Genomic DNA, 21206 nt, shown 5'->3' with positions numbered 1-21206 from the left:
TTCTTGCCCTTGCATTAGTTGTCTCCTGTACCTGAAATGCACTTCCTCCTCACCTCTACCTCTTAAAATAACTAGTATTGTCAACATTTCACATCATGGCAACCTCCTACATGAGGACTTTCCAATTGTTAGTATCTCTCTACCCACAAATATCTTGTATTTACTGTGTGTGTATGTATACTATAAATATGTATATAATAATAAATAATTACAAGCTAACAATTATATTGTGCTTACTATGAACTAGGTACTATGCTAAATATTTCATAATATTATCTCACTTAAAACAAGAACCCTGTGAAATAGAAGGTTATTATCATTCCAATTTTACAGATGAGGAAATTGAGGCAAACAGATATTAATTGACTTGTCCTAGGTCAAGTGTCTAAAACTGGATTTGAACTCAGGCATTCCTGACTCCACACCAAGCATTTTATATACTGTACCACCTCACTAACATATGTATATACATATAAACATATATGCATATATACATCTATAAATATAAAATAGTCAATAAATATTATTAAGCATCTGCTATGTATAATCCTTTGATATACTTTAATATCTGCAGTGGGTCTTCTTGCCTCAAGTCTCTTCCTATTCCAGTCCATGAAGCATAAAACAGAGGAAAATGTGTGCTCAACAAAGAATTTATGATTGAGAGAATTTCCAGTGCAGAATCCAGGTCAAGGAAGGATTCTCAGTGGATAATGAATGCCTTCATATACGCTTGCTTGCAAATGAAAATGTACTGATGGCACCATGCTCCAGAACATTGTAAAACCTTCTGAGAGAGATTTGTAGTCACTCAAAAGAGTTTGGACTGACCACTCACATGGGAAAGAACAATAGGTTTAAATTTTCTATTACCCAGATCTCAACTCGAATTGGATGAACATTTTATAGAACTTGTCCATCTGTATGTCAATCTAGGAATTTGGGCCCAAAGTTGAATAAAAGGAGGAAACTAAGATGGATTAGCTTCTAGAAATTGCAAGACTTTTTGACTGACCAAATTTCCCTTGAAAGCATGGGTCCTTCTTTCTAATACTTTCTAATACTCTATATAGTAATAAGATGTGAATGAAATCTACCACAGAAGAACTTAAAAAATGAGAATCAAAAGTCAAGAAAGAGCTGTAATATCTCCTGAGGGTCTCTAAAAAGAAAGGAGAGAACATCAAGACACTGTATTGTAGGGGTGGTTAGGTGGCACAGTGGATAAAGCACTGGCCCTGGAGTCAGGAGTACCTGAGTTCAAATCTGACCTCAGACACTTAACAGTTACCTAGCTGTATAGCCTTGGGCAAGCCACTTAACCCCATTTGCCTTGCAAAAAAAAACCCTAAAAAAACTATTGCAAAAAGAGAAGATGGTTAAGTCAAATGGCAAAGACCAGGCTGACATCCAGAGTGTTTCACAATGTCAAAAGAAAGTAAGCAAGGACTCTCCTCTAGCATATTTCCATGGAACATGAGAGGATATGGGAGAATATGGACAAAAGTTGCATGGGACTGGTAGCCATGGATAGAATCATTCAATCAAAAAGTAAATTTTGGAAAATAAGGTATAAAAAGACTAGAAAGGTAGTAATGAGGTAATTTTAAAAGACTGAATGCTAAACAGATCACTTTTATTTGATCCTGGAGATTAGAGGAAGTCACTGGAATTTCTTTAATAGGGAGTGATATGATTGGACCTATCTTTGAGAAAAACCATTTTATTGACTGAATGGAGGATGAACTGGAATAGGAAGAGACTTGAGGCAAGAAGACCCACCAGCAGATATTAAAGCATGAGGTGATGAGGGCCTCTACTAGAGTGCAAGGGGTATATGTGATCTGCATCAATCAAAGGAGTTCTCAAATCAACACTATCATAAATGCATTGGAATATTAAATAAATTTTGTATCCAACTATGTTTGCATGTTGTTTCCCACATAGAATATAGACTCTGTAAAGCCAAAGGCTGTTTCATTTTTTGTCTTTGTTTTTGTTTGTGCTTTTTTCTTTCTTTTTGTCTTTTGTCTTGAACATAACAGCTATTTAATAAATGCTTAGTGATTGATTTAATTGATTAATTAGAATTTAAGGGAGAGACTAGAAATGGTTCTGCTAATGTGAAAATTCTAAGGAGAAAGGTTACATAACATGAGAAGAGAGAAGACAGCCTGAACTCATTTGTTCAACAAATATTTCAGTATCTGTTGTGTTAGATTTATAGATATGCAATAAATATTTGTTAATTGGATTCAATGTGCTCTTATTCTATCATATCATTCAGTAGCAGATAAATCAAGATTGCCTATAAAATATATTTCTAACATCCATTTTACTCCTTTTCTATTTTTAACCAACCTAAAATGTTTTTGGAAGATTGCTACTTTTTAATATAGTATCTCTACTTTTTATTATTATTTCCTTTATGATCTATATTCTCCAAATCAATTTTATCATTCTATCAAATTCTGTAAAGCTGACTACTAATATAGCACTAAAACTATAAATTAACTTTGGTTGTATTGATGGTTTTATTATACTGGCATACCCAAACCATCAAGACTAAAAATTTGTCAAGATATTTATTTTTAAGGAGCATTTAATAATCTAATATATAAGTATTTTGGGTCCTTTGGTATATAGAACCCTCATTTTTTTACATTTTTAGTTATTTAGAATTTTACCACTTGGATTTTGTCATGAAGATGATGATGATGTTGATATTCTGTTGATTTTCTTAATTTATTCTATTTTTTAAATTATCCAATACATAGTTCCACATATCAGTTCTTTCTATGGAGGTGGACAGCATCTTCCTTCATAGATCCTTTCTAATTGATTTGAATATTCATTTAACTCAAAATAGCTTAGATAATCACATTAAAAATTTTTTTAAATATTGTTATTACTACATATAATGTTCTCTTAATTCTGCTCATTTCATTTTCCATTATTTCATGCAAATCTTTCCATGCTTTCCTAAAAGCAATCTGCTTATTTCTTACAGCACAGTAGTATTCCATCACAATCATATACCTCAACTTATTCAGCCATTTTCCTAATTGATGGGTATATCCTCAATTTATTGTTCTTTGCTACAACAAAGAGAGCTGCTATAAATATATTAGTACATATAAGTTATTTTCCTGATCAACTTGAGAAATAGACCAAATAGTGGTATTTCTCAATCAAAGGGCATGCACAGTTTTATAACTTCAGAATTTTCTTCAAAATGTTGGAATGAATTCACAGTTCCCCAAAAAAGTGTATTAGTGTCCCAATTTTCCCCACAGTCCCTTTCCAACATTTGGCATTCTCTTCTATCATGTTAGTCAATCTGATAGGTATGAGATTATATAACTCAGAGTTGTTTCAATTTACATTTCTTTATTCAAGAATGATTTAGAGCTTTTTTACAAAAAATATGTAACTATATAGCTTTAATTTCTTCCTCCAAAAACTGCTTGTTCATATCCCTTGATCATTTATCAGCTGGTGAATGATTTTATAAACATTGCAAAGTTCTCTATTTATTTGAAATATAAGACCTTTATCTGTTAAATTGTCTATAATTTTTTCCCTCAGATTTCTGCTTTCCTTATAATTTTGGCTGCATTGGTTTTATTTGTACAAAAGCTTTTTAAATAATATGATTATTTCATCTTTAATTTTTTTGGTGTTTCAATTTTGTGTTTAATTAAATGTTCTTTTTCTTGGTTTTTATTTATTTTATCTATTTATTTTATTTTTCTGATTATATGTAAAGATCTTTTTCAACATTCTTTTTTTGGTAAAGATTTTTGAATTCCATATTTTTCTGCCTCCCTCTCTTCTTTCCCTCCTCCCCATGACAGAAAGCAATCTGATATAAGTTATACTTGAACATTCATGTTTAGCATATTTTCATTATGTAAAAGAAGAATCAGAAAAAAGAGAAAAAAACAGGGGAACGAAAAAAATATAAGACATTTAAAAAATAAAAACAGTATGCTTCAATCTTCATTCAGATTACATAATTCTCTTTCTGGATGTGGATGGCATTTTCCATCAAAAGTCTTTTAGAATTATTTTTATAGTCATTGAACTGCTGAAAGTTTTCTAGTTTTTCAATTACATACCCAATTCATTAGTCTGTTCCTACTCTATTTTATTGATGTAAACAAAATGTTCCCCTCGCTATTGCTTTTGTACCCCTTAAGTTTTCATGTTATCTCACTATTATCATTCTCCTTAATAAAAATTATTTATTGATTCCATGACTTTTTCTTTGATCCACTCAGTTTTTAAGATTAGGTTTATTTAGTCTGCAATTAATTTTAACTCCTGTTTCTATGATCTTTTATTAAATAAAATTTTATTGCATTATGATCCAAAAAGAATGCAGTTAACATCTCTGCTTTTCTGCATTTAACCATGAACATTTTATGGCTTAATATATGGTCAATTTTTATAAAGTTACCATTACCACTAAGAAAAAGATATATTCCTTTCTATTTTCATTCAATTCTTTTCAGATGTCTTTCATATCTAACTTATCTAAGATTCTATTAATCTCTTTGACTTCTTTCTTATTTATTTTTTTAGTTAGATTTATCTAGATTTGAGAAGGGAAAGTTGAAATTTCCCCCTTGACCAGTTTGCTATCTTTCCACCTGTAATTCATTTACCTTTTCCTTTTAAGAATTTAAATTCTATAGCATTTGGTGCATTTACATTTAGTCTTGATATTATTCTATTATCTATGATATCTCTTAATATAATGCAGTTTTCCTGCTTATCTCTTTTAATTAAATCTATTTTAGCTTTAGCTTTGAGTTCATGACTCCTATTCCTGCTTATTTTTTTGCATCAGCTAAAGTATAAGAAATTCAACTTCAACCCTTTATTTTTTATTCTATGTGTGTTTCTCATTGTAAACTATTCTTTTGGTTTTTGAGAGTTTATTTGGTAGCCTGCAACTTTGCTAAAGCTATTATTTCAATTAGTATCTTAGCCGATTTTCTAGAAATTTCTAAGTAAGCCATCATGGCATCAATAAATAAGGGTCATTACATCTACTCATTGCCTATCTTTATGTTTTTAATTTCTTTCTCTACTTTATTACTGGTAACATTTCCAGTACTAAATCAAATAATAGTATCAATAATGGACAATCTTGTTTAACTCCTATATTTATTTCAAAAACTTCTCATTTCCTTATTGCATATTCTGCTTGCTTTTGTTTTTAGATTAGATAAATTTTATGAAGTTAAAAAATCTCTCAAAAAAGTTGCAAAGTGGTAGAACAAGCACAGTAAACTACTTCCTTCCCCTTGCTACCCTGTAGCTCCTTAAAACAAAACTGGAAAACACACCAAACTGAATAGTCATTTGGAATTTTAAAAAAATTACACAGATTTGTCTTTCTAGCTAAAGTATGAATAAAGAAAAGGATAGAGAAGCCCCTAGTCACTTGGGAAAGCTCTTGAGGAGTGGCACATAGAAAAGCTATGTACCTGGACAAGTAAAGGTCTCAAAAACAGCAAAGAGAGGCTTTAACTTTGTAGGTTGAAAGAACAGATGCCAATTGGCAACTCTGTCATTCTATTCACTTCTGAATCACAGAAAAGCAGACCCTCACCAAAGGGTGGTATTCCAGGTTGAGGAGTATTCTTAGGATTGAGGCTGTATGCCAAGCAAGGAACAAGGTCAGAAACAAGAAGCAATGGTGGTATTGACAAATGGTCAAAGGATATTCAAAGTCAATTAACAGATGAGGAGATCAAAGCTATCCATAGTCATATGAAAACTGCTCTAAATCATTACTAATTGAAATGAAAATTAAAGTAGCTCTAAGATACCATCTTATATCTATCAGATTGACCAATATGACTAGAAAGGACAATGTTCAATGTTGGAAGGGATGTGGGAAATCTGGGACTCTAATGCATTGTTGGTGGAGCTGTGAATTCATCCAACCTTTCTGGAGAGCAATTTGGAATTACGCCCAAAGGGCAATAAAAATGTGCATACCCTTTGATACAGCAATATCACTACTGGGTCTAAACCCATGATGAGATCATGAAAAAGGATAAAAATATCACTTGTACAAAAATATTTATAGCAGCCCTGTTTGTGGTAGCAAAGCAATGGAAATCAAGTGAATGTCCTTCAAGTGCGGAAAGACTGAACAAATTGTGGTATATGTATGTTTTGGAACACTATTGTTCTATTAGAAACCAAGAGGGATGGGAATTCAGAGAAACCTGGAAAGACTTACATGAACTGATGCTGAGAGAGATGAGCAGAACCAGAAGAAAATTGTGCACCCTAACAGCAACATGGGGGTGATGATCAATCTTATTGGACTTGCTCATTCCATCAATGCAATAATCAGGGACAGCTTTAAAGCACCTGCAATAGAGAATACCATCTGTACCCAGAGAAAGAACTATGGAGTTTAAACAAAGACCAGTCTATTACCTTCATTTTTTTTTAAAAAGTGTCTTATGTACTACATAATTTTGCTATCTCTAATACGTTATTTTCTCCTCAAGGACATGATTTCTCTCCCAGCATTCAATTTCAAGCAATGTATAGCATGGAAACAATATAAACATTATCAGACTGCTTTTTATGGGGGAATTGGGGATGGGGGGAGGGAAAGGGAGGGTGGGGGGAAAATTGTAAAATTCAAAACCTTATAGAAAAAGATAGGTAGAAATTACTATTTTATATAATTATAAAACAAATAAGATAGTAATTAAAAAAGAAGCAATGGTGGTGTATAGACCATGGGAGTAGTAGAATGGGATCCCAGTTCCAGTTTGTAGTTTAATTTGAACTCTATAGCTGAATAGCCAGAGCAGGAATCCCAGAGGTGGGGCGGGGAATCTAGTTCTGTTACATAGAATCAATCGCGTTTTATGTTGACTGACAGTGAAGGAGTCCAGCAAGCAGTCTACTGTAATCCCATGTGGGCTAAGTCCACAGACATGTTTCTGAGACCTGTAGAGTTCACAGCAGTGATCAGAATTCATTCTGGATCAGATCACTTTGGAAGCATTGAAAGTCTGTAGGTCCCTGGAATACTGGGGTAATACACCATCTAATACCCCAAGTTAGTAACAAGTGAACTAACTCAGACATTCTCTCCAGAGATTCATAAAGTCCATCATTAACAAGTCCTAAGTCAAAATGTATGCTGGTAGAATGAGTAAGGAAAAAAAACTACTACTGTGGTGACAGGGACACTCAAGAATCAAATCTAGGAAAAGAGAATGATTCCAACACATCCAAACAAAGTTTGGGTATAAATTCAATTAAAATTCTTAGAATAAATGAAGAAAGAATTAGGTTTTTTAAATTTTGTTTTGTTTTAGGAGTAGCTAGGTGGCACTGCTGAGACCAGACATGGGAATACCTAAGCTCAAATCTAGCCTCAGACATTTACTAGCTGATAGACCTGGGACAAGGTACTTAATCTCTGTTAACCTCAGTTTCCTCATCTTTAAATTGTAATAGTATCTAGTACCTACTTCTCATGGTTGTGGGGACTAAGTAGGATTATAATTGTAAAGCTCTTAGCACAGTGTCTGACACATAATAAGCACCCTCTAAATGTTAGCAATTATCATCATTATTATTATTGAATTTCTAAAGAGTTTTTATAAATGAAATGAGAGCACTAAAGGAAAAAATGGAAGAGAGACAAGAGCTATGAAAGAACTAGAAATGAAATTAATAGCTTGATTCAAGAGACACAGAGCCTTACCCAATCCACAAAATCCCTAAAATTAGAATTGACAAAAATTAAAACTAAATGATTCCATGAGACAACAGGAAATATTAAAAAATAGAAGAAAATTTAAGATACTTCCTAGCAAAAAAAACCACTAACTTGAAAAGAGATGGAGAGAGAATTTAAGAATCATTTAACTCCCTGAAACTCATTACCAAAAAAAGAGCCTAGATAACAAATTTGGAGAAATCATAAAAGAAACCTGCCCAAATCTCATGAACAGTTGTCAAAGTAAAAATAAAAAAAATCTATGAGTCATTTCCTGAAACTCTCAAGTGAAAATTCCTGGGAATTTGTTAACTAAAATCCAGAACTTTCAGATTGAGGAAGAAGTACTACAAAGTGGTCAGAAAGGAAAAATTAAAGTGCCATGGAGTCATAGTCAGGAAAATATACAATTTAGCAATCATAACTCTAAAGTTTTATTACAATATTCCAGAAGGTAAAGGATGTTGGCTCAGAAACAAGAATAACATACAAAGCAAAACTTAGCAATGGAAATGGATTTTTAATGAAAGAGACTTTTATGCATTCTTGATGAAATGACCAGTGCCTCCTAGAAACTATAAAGTATAAATAGGGAAGAAAAGAGAAATAAAAAGATTAACATGCATGAAGAAACATAAATGACTAAAAGTGATACATTTTTTAGTTCTAATATCCAGAGAAGATATATATATATATATATATATATATATATATATATATGTTTTTTGAAGTCTATTATCATTTGGAGCAATGAAGTCTAATTAGACAGAGGACCTTGAATATCTTAAAAGAAGAATGAAAAAGGAGAGGAAGAGGAATATACTTTGGAGGGGGAGATTAGAAAGGAAGGACAGGGAAATTTATGTAATATAATTTGGTCCTGACGTATAAACAAAGATTTCCTATTTCTGCTGGGAGAAAATATAAAATTTTCTGTCTGGGTTGTAAAGTCTGATCCCTCACTATTTTACAAGTCTTCCTATGCCTTTCTCCCCCTATGAATCATATAATGTGATTCAATGACTTTGGCCTCCTTGCTTCTAACATAACAATCCATCTCCTGACTCTAGACATATTCACTCTCTGCCCGTCATACCTGGAACATTCTCTCCTCTCCTCTCCACCTCCTCCTTGCTTCTCTGATTTCTTTCAACTAAAGATCCACCTTCCCAGTCCTTCATCTTAGCACCTTCACTAGGAGTTGTTCCCCAGGTGCATCTTGTTCACATCTTGTCTGGACATAGGTTTGCATATTGTCTTTCCCATTAGTGAGTTCCTGGTGATTAGGGACTATTTTATTTTCTCTTTCTTTGCCAGTATTTAGCACATATAGATGCTTAATTAATGCTATCTGGCTGATTGACTCTACAATGTGGTTTAGAGAATTGTTTGGGGCCCCTGAGAGTCTACTGACTCACCCAGGGTCACAGAGTAAAGGTTGTTTTTGAGTCAAAACTTGAACTCAGCTCTCCCAGGCAGGTTATCTCCCCATTACATCTCCTGGTAAGGCAAGTCACATTCAAAAGAACAAGAAGAAGAGAAATAGTTATTAAGTGTTTCAAGTGCTTTACAAACATCTCCTTTGATCCTCAAAACAGTCCTGGGAGGTAGGTTATTATCTGAGGACTAATACCTCCACCATGAGGGCCTGCTGATCTCTTTTCAGGATAGCTCAACTACCTTTGTTGTCCACCTTCACCCAACACTCCCAAGAAGCTGTAGCAAGGGCAGGTAAACTGTCTCATCCAATGGGATAGACAAGGTTGAGGGGAAATGACCAGGCTCCAGACTGTCAGTGAGTTAGGGAGAAGGTGAAGCCTTCACCTGGAAGAATGGATGGATGAGAGGAGGCTGATTGAGAGCTTGGTCAGACCTCAAAGACACCAAGACTATAGCCTTGCATCCTAGCCATCACCAATCCTCTGAACTTTTGTTCTGCCTCACTTAAATCTAGTTCACATGTAAATCAAGACCATGTTGTCATTGATCATCTTCTGAATATAGGGAAAACCACAATCACACCATCTCAGTTACCTCCTATGTAAAAATGGAAATAATGATAGCACCTACCTTACAGGATTGTTATGAAAATCAAATGAGATAACATAGGTAGAGAGATGTGCAAATACTTAGGTGAACAGGGAATAATCCAAGTCTGACTTAACCTCCTGCTTTATGCATAAGTAGCTAGTCTTCTAGACATTTTCAGGATTTTGCTCAGGTAGAACTGCAGTCAGTCATAGCCATATGGAGAGACTCTTAATAGAATGAAAAAAAAAGGGCCTAAAGGTCAAAAGCAAAGGAGCATGACAGCTGGAAGGAACTGGGAGATCATGGAGGCCAGAAGTTCTTAACCTAAAGTTCTATATACTTAAAAAAATCAATTTGATAGTTTTATTTCAATATAATTGGTTTCCTTTGTAAACCTGTTTATTTTAAGCATTTTATTCACCAGACTGCTATAGACACACACACACACACACACACACACACACACACACACACACAATACACTCAGAATAAGAACTAATCTAGGTCAACCCTTCACTTTACAAATGAGGAAACTGATTCTCAGAGAGGAGAAAAGGCATACCTAAGGTCACGGTACAATTCCCTGATAGAACAAAGACCCAGTTCTCTTGGCTCCTGAAGAATTTTCCTTCCCTTAAATCATTCTGGACTAATTTTCTTTCTTTGTCTCTTCTGATGTGCCTTCCCAAGCGGGCTGTATTTGAGTGACAGGTCATAATGATCAAGTAGGGGGAGAGGTTGTTTTTGGAGAGATGGAGGAGTGTCATTCCTCCACACTTATAAATAGTTCTTTAGGGAGATCAAACAATCAAAAGCAATTATAAGCTACTGCCAAAGCAGCCCAAGGGTATGTGTGACCTAGTGTGCAAGTAGCAGGCCCTAGCTAGGAATTAAAATGCTACAGGAGACCTTAATAGTCAATTAGTCCAGTCCCCAGTCTCTAGGCAGCCTCCAATTAAACCATCTGGGATATTTTGCCCTTTTTTATCACTGAATATTCAATTAAAAGAGATTCCCCCCCCTAGGTTTAGCATGTATTTTAAGAAGGAAGAAACATCCTCTGTGTGACCACTCAGCCAACAAGGTCCTATTTTATCCCAACACCAAAGCCCCTGGAAGAGGAGGTGGACAGTGCCCACCCTTCCAACCAAAGGTCCAACCAAAGTGCCCTTGAAGCTTTCTCCAAAGACTCTAGGGTCCAACCAAGAGAAGCCTGATGTCAGGAAGCCATAATATATTAAAACAGTAAATTAAAACAAGAGCATTTTGGATCAGATTACATATCATTTTCCTGGTGTCTGACAACAGAAAAAAAAATCAAAGGCGATAAAAGACAATTATAGACTATAATGGCCTAATAATTTGGTGATAAAAGTACTTGAGGGAGTAGCCAGGTCCTAACTGAGCCCAGCCTGCAGGCTGCAAAGCTCTGCTTAAAATCTGCAGTGTTGTACTCTGGAGCATTACTGCTTAAGTGCCAGCTTAAAATACTTCCTTTGAAATGCAGCATCCTCACTAGAGAATCATAATTAGGCCTCAATTGTGGGTGATGTTCACACACTTTGGATCATCTTTAAAGATGACAGGGGAAAAATTAGCCAGAACTGTGCAGTAGATAGATGATCTTTTGCCAGGCAGGCAAGGAGGAAAGGAGGAGGGAGAAGATGTCTGCTTAATAATTCCAGAACACAGAATTTTATTGTATTCCTTCCTCCCTTTGTTTGAGAAAAAAGTGAATGGCATTTAGATATCCAGACCATAGCTTAAAATTTAGGAATGAATAACAGGTTCCTGAGCAGAGATAAAGTACAGATAGCAAAGGCTCTTAACTTGCAAGTAAAATTTAAAAGACTTTCAAGTGGAAAGGATATTGGTAACTAGATTGTGAGAGTCCTCCTACATAAGGAGAACAGTTGAGATAACTAGAAGTTCAAGAGAAATAAAACCTAGAAACAAAGCAAGATGGAAAATCAAATCCATTACTTAAATCGTCTATAAATAAAATGCATAAAGTTTGGTCAACAAGTGAGATGGACTAGACCTTCTTATTCCAAGAGGAAAATCTAATCTTATAATTCAAATTTGACCCACAGAGGTCTTTGTATTTATTTTGAATGCATATTTCATTTATTTAAATGTATACATATGTGTATAATTATTCATGTTGTCTCCCCCAATTAAATGTAAACTCATTGAGACAGGGAAGATTTTCTTATTTCTCTGCATTTCTAGAAACTGGCAAGGCATATAGTAGGCATTTATTACTAAGACTGATGGGGTGAGCCCCATGACTGGAACAAAGTTCTGAGTGGGGACACTACACTCAAACGAAATAGGAAAAAAAGGGTAAAGGAAGTAAATTTGGGTGAGAAAAATACAGGAACCACAGGAGAGATTTATGATGGGGAGTATATGGACGAAGATCAGTGGAAGAAAATATAGGCAATTTTTTTATCAGAAAATAAAAATCTGAGCCATTCAGGAAACAGATCATAAGATCATCACACAGGCATCGTATAGTAGTGATCAGGGACTTCAAAAATCAGAAAATTAGTGGTGCTCTCCCTCCTTTTATATGGGAGAAATATATTTTAAAAAGTATAAGGAGAGAATGAAGAGGAAGATATACCTCTAGGGGCAAAATGAAAGAAAATGAAAAATGAAAAATGAAAAAAAAAGAATCTGAATTGTAACCTCATGAGAAATAAGGAGATAGCTGGACTACTATATGTTTCTCTAAATGTGTATATATTATATATATTTTATGTTATATGTATAAATTATATATGGGGGTATTGTTCAGTCATTTTTTTCACTTGTGTCAAACTCTTTGTGACCCCATTTGGAGCTTTCTTGGCAAAGATACTGGAGAAGTTTGTCATTCCCTTCTCCAACTCATTTTACAGATAAGGAAACTGAGATAGGATTAAGTGACTTGCCCAAAGTCACACAGCTAGAAAGTATCTGAGGCTGAATTTGAACTCAAGTCTTACTCTCTCCAGACCCAGAACTCTTTTCACTGAACTACTTAGCTAACAACACACACACACACACACACACACACACACACACACACACACACACAGACAAATCAAAAGCCATTCCCCAGGAGATAAGTAGACAAAGGTTATGAATAAACAGTTCTCAAAAGAAACACAAAAACAAACTGAAGAAAACAAAACCCTAAAAAATTAGATCTGGACAAATAGAAACTAATGCCTGTTTGAGACTCCAGGGTCCATCAAACAATATGAAAGGATATTGCAAATCTCTAATAATAAAAGAGATGCAAATCTAAACAATACCAAAGTTTAACATCACAACCTGAAAATTAGCAAAGATGACAAAATATGGAAATAGTTTGTGTTAGAGGAGTTATGGAAATTAAGACACACACTAGTTCCTAGTTGGTGGAACTATGAATCATTTAAACCATTTTGGAAAGCAAGTTGGCATAAAGTAAATAAAAGAAATTGTCACACCCTTTGACCCATTAGTTTCCCTTACTAGACATACACCTAGGAAACCATCAGTAAGATACAGCACAGAGCACAAAACAAAGAATAAAGTTCACAAAACAAAGTGATAGCAAAGAATTGGAAACAAGGGAACTATCCATTGATAAATGACTATTCAAACTGAGGTACATGTATATAAGTAATATTACTGTGATGTAAGAAATGTTGAATGTGATGGATACAGAGACTCATGGAAAGATCTAGATGATTTATTGCAGAGTAAAGTAAAAAAAAAAACAGCCAAGAAACAATATACCCAATGACAAAAGCAATTTAAACTGAAAAAGCAACCATGGGGGGGATCAAGTCAAAATTATAAAAAACAAGCATACCTTGAAGGAAGAAATAAGATCCACATTCTTTTTTGCACAGTAGGAAGATCCACAAATATTGAACCTGGCATATATTTTCAAACTTTTTCAATTCATTGATCAATTGTGCCAATTTTTTTACTATTCTTTCTCTTTTTTTGTCTTAAATAATATGGGATGAGAGACTTCTGGGGCAGAGCTAAGATAGAAGTGCAAAGCTAGGAAGCTTCCTAAACTTTTCCCAAAACAACTTTAAATAAAGTCCCCAAACAGACCCTAAAGCAACAGATCCCACAAAATAACAATAAAACAAGTATAGAGGAGGAATTTCAGTAAAGATCATTCTCACCTGGGTAAAAGGGAAATACAATCTGGTAAAGGAAGGAAAGCTGGAAAGCCAGTGAGAGTTTCTTAGCCTCAGCACAGTTCAGGTCCAGACCCAGCAAGTCAGTGATGCAGCAGGCCAGTAGTGAGGATCCAAACCTCAATTCAGAAGTCAAAGTTCCAGCCCTGGGAATGCTAATGCAATAGGCAGGATTGGGTTGGGTTACCCTAATGCAGGAAACAAACCACTGGCACCTAAAAGGCCATAGGCAAACAGTAAGCCAGGAACCAAACCTCTGGTCCCAACAAAAAAAAAAAAAGCTTGGAATTGTGCCCCCTTTGCCCTAGTAGCAGAATTCAATTATCAAAAGATGCAAAAAAAAAAGTGCTAACCATAAAAGGCTGCTATTCTGATAGGGATGATAAAAACATTATCTCAGAAGAAAACAGTTACAAAGTACCCACATGTAAAGCCTCAAAATGTTTTTGAATTGGTCTCAAATCCAAAAAGACCTCTTGGAGAAGCTCAAAAAAAATTTTAAAAACCAAGGAAGAGAGGAAGAATAAAAATGGACAAAATAAATGAGAGTCGTGGAGGAGAATTATGAAAAATTTACAGAAGAAAATAGTACCTTTAAAAGTAAAATTGGCAGGGACTGTTAAGTGCTACAGTGTGACAGAGCACCAGTCCTGGAGTCAGGAGAACTTGAGTTCAAATCTGGTCTTAGATAATTGATGTTTACTAGCTGTGTGAACTTGGGCAAATCATTTAACCCCATTACCCAACAGAAACAACAACAAAAAAGTGAAATTGTCCAAATGGAAAAAGAAGTCAACACCTTTAAAAAAACAATTGGAAAAGAAACACAGAAGCTAACTGAAGAAAACAAAACCTTAAAAATCAGAACTGAACAAATGAGAACTAATAACTCTATGAGACTCCAAGATTCCATCAAATACAACTAAATAGTTGAAAAAATAGAAGAAAATAGAAAAATAGATCCAGGAACAATAATTTTTGGTTGACCGAAAGCCACAGTCAGAAAAAGAGCCTGGACAATATCATGTAAGAAATTATCATGGAAAACTACCCTAATATTCTAAAATAAGAAGATAAAACAGTACTTGAAAGAATCCATCAATCACCTGCAGAAATATATCCCCAAACTCCAAGGAATATTGTGGCCAAATTTCAGAATTCTCAGCCAAAAGAGAAAATAGCAAGCTGCCAAAAAGAAGCAATTTAAAGTCCAGAGAGCCACAGTCAGAATTACACAGGATTTATTAGCTTCAACATTAAAGGACTGGAGGGTCTGTTATATGCTATTCCAGAGGGCAAAAGAACTTGTATCACAACCAAGAATCAACTGCCCTACAAAATTCAGCTTATTCCTTCAAGGTGGAAAAAAAAAGGATTTTTCAATGAAATCTAGAACTTTCAAACTTATCTAATAAAAAGATCAGAACTGAAAAGAAAATTTAATCTTCAAATACAAGACTCAAGAAATGCACAAAAAGATAAACGGAAAGAAACAAATGTTAGTCAATAAGACAAAGAAAAAAATGGTAGTCAATGAGACTAAATCGGGAAAACAATACCTGTAACTCTTGAGAACTTTATTTGGAGAACTTTATTTGTCTTAGGACAGTTGAAAGGAACATAATTAGAGAGCGTGGGTGTAAAGTGATAATGAAGTGATGATTTACTTTAACTCATGAGGGTTGGAGAGAGGGTACTCAGAGGATGTGCATATAAATTGTTCATGTGTGATGGTACTTTAGCTCATGAGGAAATTTCTATTGGAACAACTGGTAGGAGTATACTTGAACAGAGAGTGTGAATACAAATTGATCTTAATGGTGATAATGCTTATGATTCTTGAGAATTGTACTTCTATCAGGATAGTTGGAAGGAGTATACTTTGTCAGAGGGTGGTGGTACAAGACTGTTATAAAACAATTTCCATTTACTATTCCAGAGGGCAAAAGAACTTGGATTAAAACCAAGAATCAACTGCCCTACAAAATTTAGCCTATTCTTTCGGGGGGGGGGGTGGATTTTCAGTGAAATCTAGGATTTCTAATTTTATCCATTAAAAAGACTAGAACTGAGCAGAAAATTTGGGAGAAGAAGGTAGAGGTTGACTAGGATAATGGCCTCCTCAACAATAACAGAAAGCTCAGAAGGGGTGGATTGGGTAAGATAGATAATATCATGACTTCTGAGGTGAAGATTGCAACCTACCACTTTTTCTCTTTAGAAAACAAAACGTGTATAGATTGACCTCCATTATAGCACCTACCCTTTGGGAAGCCCCTGCATGGGGCTTTGAGAAGATCCAGCAACAGGATCTTCTGGGAGGAAGGTATAAAGGCTTGGGGTGGGTTGGAATTTTGCCTGTTTAACTGCTTTTTAGATGCCTGAATCTCTCTTTTTTCTTTTTTTTCCTTTTTTATAAAGTTTTTACAAGGTAATGGGGTTAAGTGACTTGCCGAAGGTCACACAGCTAGGTAATTATTAAGTGTCTGAGGTCAGATTTGAACTCAGGTACTCCTGACTCCAGGGCCGGTGCTCTATCCACTGTACCACCTAGCTGCCCCAGATGCCTGAATCTCAATAAGGTTATTATCATCTTGAAGGAATAATATTCAGCCAGCCTTGGAAGTAGGTGGAATGAGTGAGAGAATGAATATATATAAATGAGTCATTATGGAGGAAGGAGTTGTAATGGAGACAAGAACATGACTGGCTATTGCAAGGCGGACAGGTTGCAATCCATCTTCCCTAACCTTCAATTGGCTGATCACCTACCCCTTAAGGTCAGGCCTCAATCCTCATTTTGGAGACCACATAACTAGAAGACAGAACAATTAAATGGATTTGGACCACCTGGCTGAATGACTGAATTTTTTTTTAAAAAGTCAAGAATAATGGGTTTATCTTTGCTGGAGATCTTTAAGGAAAGGTTTGATAACTAACCAATCAGTATGTTGTAGTAGAGATTATTGTGTGGATATGAGTTGGATCAAATAGCTACTGAAGTCCCCTCCATCTCTGAAATCTTATGATTCTATTCCTCTTTTTATAATATGTGGGAGGGGGTGAGAGAAGCAGCATTTCCTTATGGATTTATTCTCTCCATTTTTTGGCACTAAAGTCAGTTTTATGCAGCTAGGTGGCACAGAGCACCAGGTCTGGAATCAGGAAGACCTGAGTTCAAATTCAATATGGGCAAATCATTAATCCTGTTTGTCTCAGTTTCCTCATTTGTAAAATGTGTTGGAAAAGGAAGTGGCAAAACCCTCTAGGATCTTTACCAAGAAAATCCCAAACTGGGTCAGGAAGAGTTGGGCATGACTGAACAAAAATTTAGTTTGCATATTTTAGCACTTAATCATTTATTACCTTGATTGTTTCCTAATTGTTCTGTAACTATTCTGAATAATATTTTGTTCATCTTCTCTTTTGTGTTGTTGTGATCTAGCACATGTTTCTGCTGTTTCTGGTGATCACTAGGTCCTGGTTTCAAATCCAAAGTCTGTCGTTTATTAGCCATGTGACCTTAGATGTTATATCATTCTATTTCAGTTTCCTCAGATATAAATTAAGAAGGCTGAACCAAAATGCCTCTATTTCCTTCAAATTCTATGAACTGAATACAATGACCTCTTTGCTCTCAGTAGAAATGGAAAATCACAGATAACAGCTTGAGTAATTGAAATCCACTGGGAATTCTCACACCTTATTTTAGCTGATAATTTCAGCCTGTTCTATTATCTAATCTCTATAAGAGCTAAAAACAAATTGCCCAATTTTGTGCTTCACCTTTCTCTTCCTCTTCTATTAATAAAATAGGAAATAAAAAAGGAAAAGTAAACAAAGAGCCTATATATAAAAAATTACTCACACATGCATGTATGCATTCACATACACACATATAAATACATATATAAAATATATACTATAGTACATATTATAAGCACATATGTGCATGTATATATGTACACATATACATACATGCGCGCACACACACACACATGTATTGTCCTCAAAGAGGACCAAAATGTCATCACTTACATTAGAGTCAAGTTTCAGTATGTCCGACTGTGGCTATTCAATCCAAGCTCAGAATGCTCTACTACAGGTCAGGCACAAATAGTCTGTGTAAACATTTTAAGTGGATTCTCTAAATTTGCACACCTCCAAAGTTTCTTTTGAGCTACTTCAATTCTGCTTTGCTCACAGGACATACACCTTCTTTGATAGGTACACACTATGCGGGGCAGTCCTGTGCCAGTGTCTCCCAAGTTATGCAATCAATTCCAAAGTTTTTAAATCAGACCTTGACCTGCATTGCTTCTTCTAACCACCATGTTGTGCTTGCCCTGTGTGAATTCTTCATAAAATAGTCTTGTAGGTAAGTGCAAGTTTGTCATTAGAACAACATGACCAGTCCATTGGAGTTGCATTATCTGTAGTAGAGTTTGAATGACTGACAGTTTAGTTCAAGAAAGGTCCTCAGTATCTTGTATCTTCTCCTGCCAGGCAATCTTCAGAATCTTCCAAAAATAATTCAAATGGAAGTGACTCAACTTCTTGCCATGGTGCTGGTACACTGTTCAGATTTCATAGGCATATAGCAATGAGGTCAGCACAACAGCTCTGTAAACCCAAGATTTGGTGGACTAATTCTCTTCTCTCCCAGACTTTCCTTCTTCCTTCAGAGCCTCCCAAACACTGAGTTACCTCTGGTAATGCATGCATCAGCCTCATTGTTAATATGTACATCCCTGGAAAGTATATTGCCAAGGTAAGTGAATTTATTCACAACATTTAAAACTTGTCATTAACCAATGGTATGTCTTATGGATAGTTTGGTACTGGCTAATGGAACCTGTGTTTTCTTGGTGTTAATTGTTACATCAAAATTAGCATAAATGACAGAATTGATCCATACTTTGTTGAATCTCAGCTTCAAAGGCTGCATAGAGTGTACAATCATCTGCAAACAGAAGATTATGGACCACACTCCCTCTATTCTATGTATACACTATACAGACATATATACTATAATATATCATATATTTTTCAACATATACATTTATATATATGTTAATATTTGTATACACACATAATACACATTTATTATATGAGTATAGCACATATTCAATATATATGTATACCCATATACATATACATATACACATGAATACATTTGTGTTTAGTATATAATATATATTTATAATATGTACTATAGCATATTAAATATTTATTCTTGTATATTTAATATGTATACATAGTATATTACAGATACCATGTGTGTTTTTAATGTTTATATGTGTATTCATACATATGCACATATATTTATATGTATTGAATATATGCTACAACATGACCTTGGGCAAGTCACTTAACTCTGATTGCCTCTCATTCAAGACTATCTCCAGTCAAGGTGATTCATATCTGATCATTGGATCTGATGACTCTAGAGGAGAAAGTGAGACTGGTGACTTAGCACAATATCCCAATCATTTGAATCTAATTCATGTGCTCATCACAGTATCATCTCCACGATGTTATGATCTTCATCAATAAAGAAGGACAAACATTATCATCACACATACTATAACTTGTATCATACATTCACCCACCCATATGTACATGTGCATTCCTCAGGATTCCTTATCTCAGTACAGTCATCACTCATGGGTCTTATCCCACTGCTGATTTATATGGAAGCTTTGGTCTACTCCATTCCAGTGTGGACTAGTTTGCCCCTCCTTTGACAGCATGGTGACCCTTCACTCATAGGGGCTTACCCACTGGCACTAGACTTAGTGAAAACATCCAATTTGTTTTAGCCTGATTGTAACTCAGAATCCCAAGTTCAAGAGATCTACCAATTTCAACCTCCAGCTATCCAGATAATCTAGAAGTCTTATGTATGATAACCATTTATAAAGTACTTTAACATTCCATACTTGGGTGGAATGAGTGAGAGAATGAATAAATAAATAAGCCATTGTGGAGGAAGGAGTTGTAAAACATTCTGAGCTTGAGTTGGTCTGATGCCACGATGGGATGCAAATATTGTTTATTCATATACTTATTGGTCTAAACTCATGATTTCACTTACTACATATGTGATATTGAGTCCCTTATGGTCCTTTGGCCTCAGCTTCTTCATCTATAAAATGAGGGTATAGTATTAGATCATCTCTGAAGTCTTTCTGGTTATAAATCTATAGGTCTATGACTGGAAACTGTGTGGAAACTCTACCAGGCAATTTTTCCAATTATCTGTAATTTATGTTGTTAGAGAATTTTCTGGGTATTGAAAGGTTGAATGACTGACATGGAGGCCTGATCTTAGAGTCAAGAGTTCAAATACTATTATACATATATGAACACAGGCTCAGACAGAGAAAGCAACTGACTTCAAGGTTATATAGCTACTAATTGGTAGAGTTGAATCCAGGTCTCCTGAGGCCAAGTCCAACTTTCTAGAGATTCACATAAGATATCAATAACAGACTTGTCCATTCTAGGGAGTAGTTGCAATTTAAAGGAAGGATTAACTCATTCAAATACATCTTTAACTAGAGGCATCTATATGGGGAATTTTCTCGAATGGGATTCCTTCCTGTTAGTCATGGCAATTCTATGACTCCTCTACCTTCCCTACTGCCAGCACACATGCGTACACACACACACACACACACACACACACACACACACACACACACAAAAATAGAGGTCAGCAGTTTGGCATCCACCACTGAAAGGTTGCCACCCCCATTTCAAAATGAACTAAGTGTCTGGTCTTTCTTCCATGTCTCAGAACAATTGACATAACCCTGTTCAAATCCACAGATTGTCAGATTTTCTTGCCTGGCCTTCTCTGGTGACCTTTATTTTAACTTGGGTCATGGCTGAACCCAGTGACTGAATTGGATTGATTAAAATTTTACCCTCGTCTTGATTCTAATTCAGGAACTGATCCAAGCATTTAAATGAATCCTTGACAATACTGATCTTTCAGGGTTTTGAAATCTAGTTAGCCTTTTTCCCTCAGCAGCACTAGACCTTATTATTACTGATCTGTCACCTGTTCAGCTTCCGGGGATGGGTGATATGCACAATCTGTTAAAAATGGCTTCCTTAGTGCTTGTGAGAGTAGATTAATGTTCCTTTAAATCCATCCATCCATCACTGGAGACCTGAGCATCTTTCATTGCGCCTAAGTCAAC

At 35.2% G+C, this 21206-nt stretch overlaps 1 long non-coding RNA gene across 3 annotated transcripts in view; it reads right to left on the bottom strand.

Moving 5' to 3' along the window:
• The window catches only part of LOC141502416 (uncharacterized), a 293674-nt gene extending 274706 nt beyond the window's left edge, over window positions 1–18968 (bottom strand). Inside the window, exons 1-2 of one of the 3 annotated variants that reach the window (XR_012472522.1) lie at window positions 18034–18968; window positions 6263–6396 (exon numbers count right to left, since the gene is read on the bottom strand). This is a non-coding gene — a long non-coding RNA (uncharacterized LOC141502416). The remainder of the gene's footprint in view (window positions 1–6262; window positions 6397–18033) is intronic. The other 2 variants (XR_012472523.1, XR_012472524.1) reach the window with 2 other exon arrangements.
• Between the last annotated feature and the right edge of the window lie 2238 nt (window positions 18969–21206).

The sequence above is a fragment of the Macrotis lagotis genome, chromosome X (genome assembly GCF_037893015.1).
Source record: "Macrotis lagotis isolate mMagLag1 chromosome X, bilby.v1.9.chrom.fasta, whole genome shotgun sequence".
NCBI lineage: Eukaryota > Metazoa > Chordata > Mammalia > Peramelemorphia > Peramelidae > Macrotis > Macrotis lagotis.
Note: the sequence above shows the minus strand (reverse complement) of the source record. Positions and strands in the feature narration are given on the sequence as shown.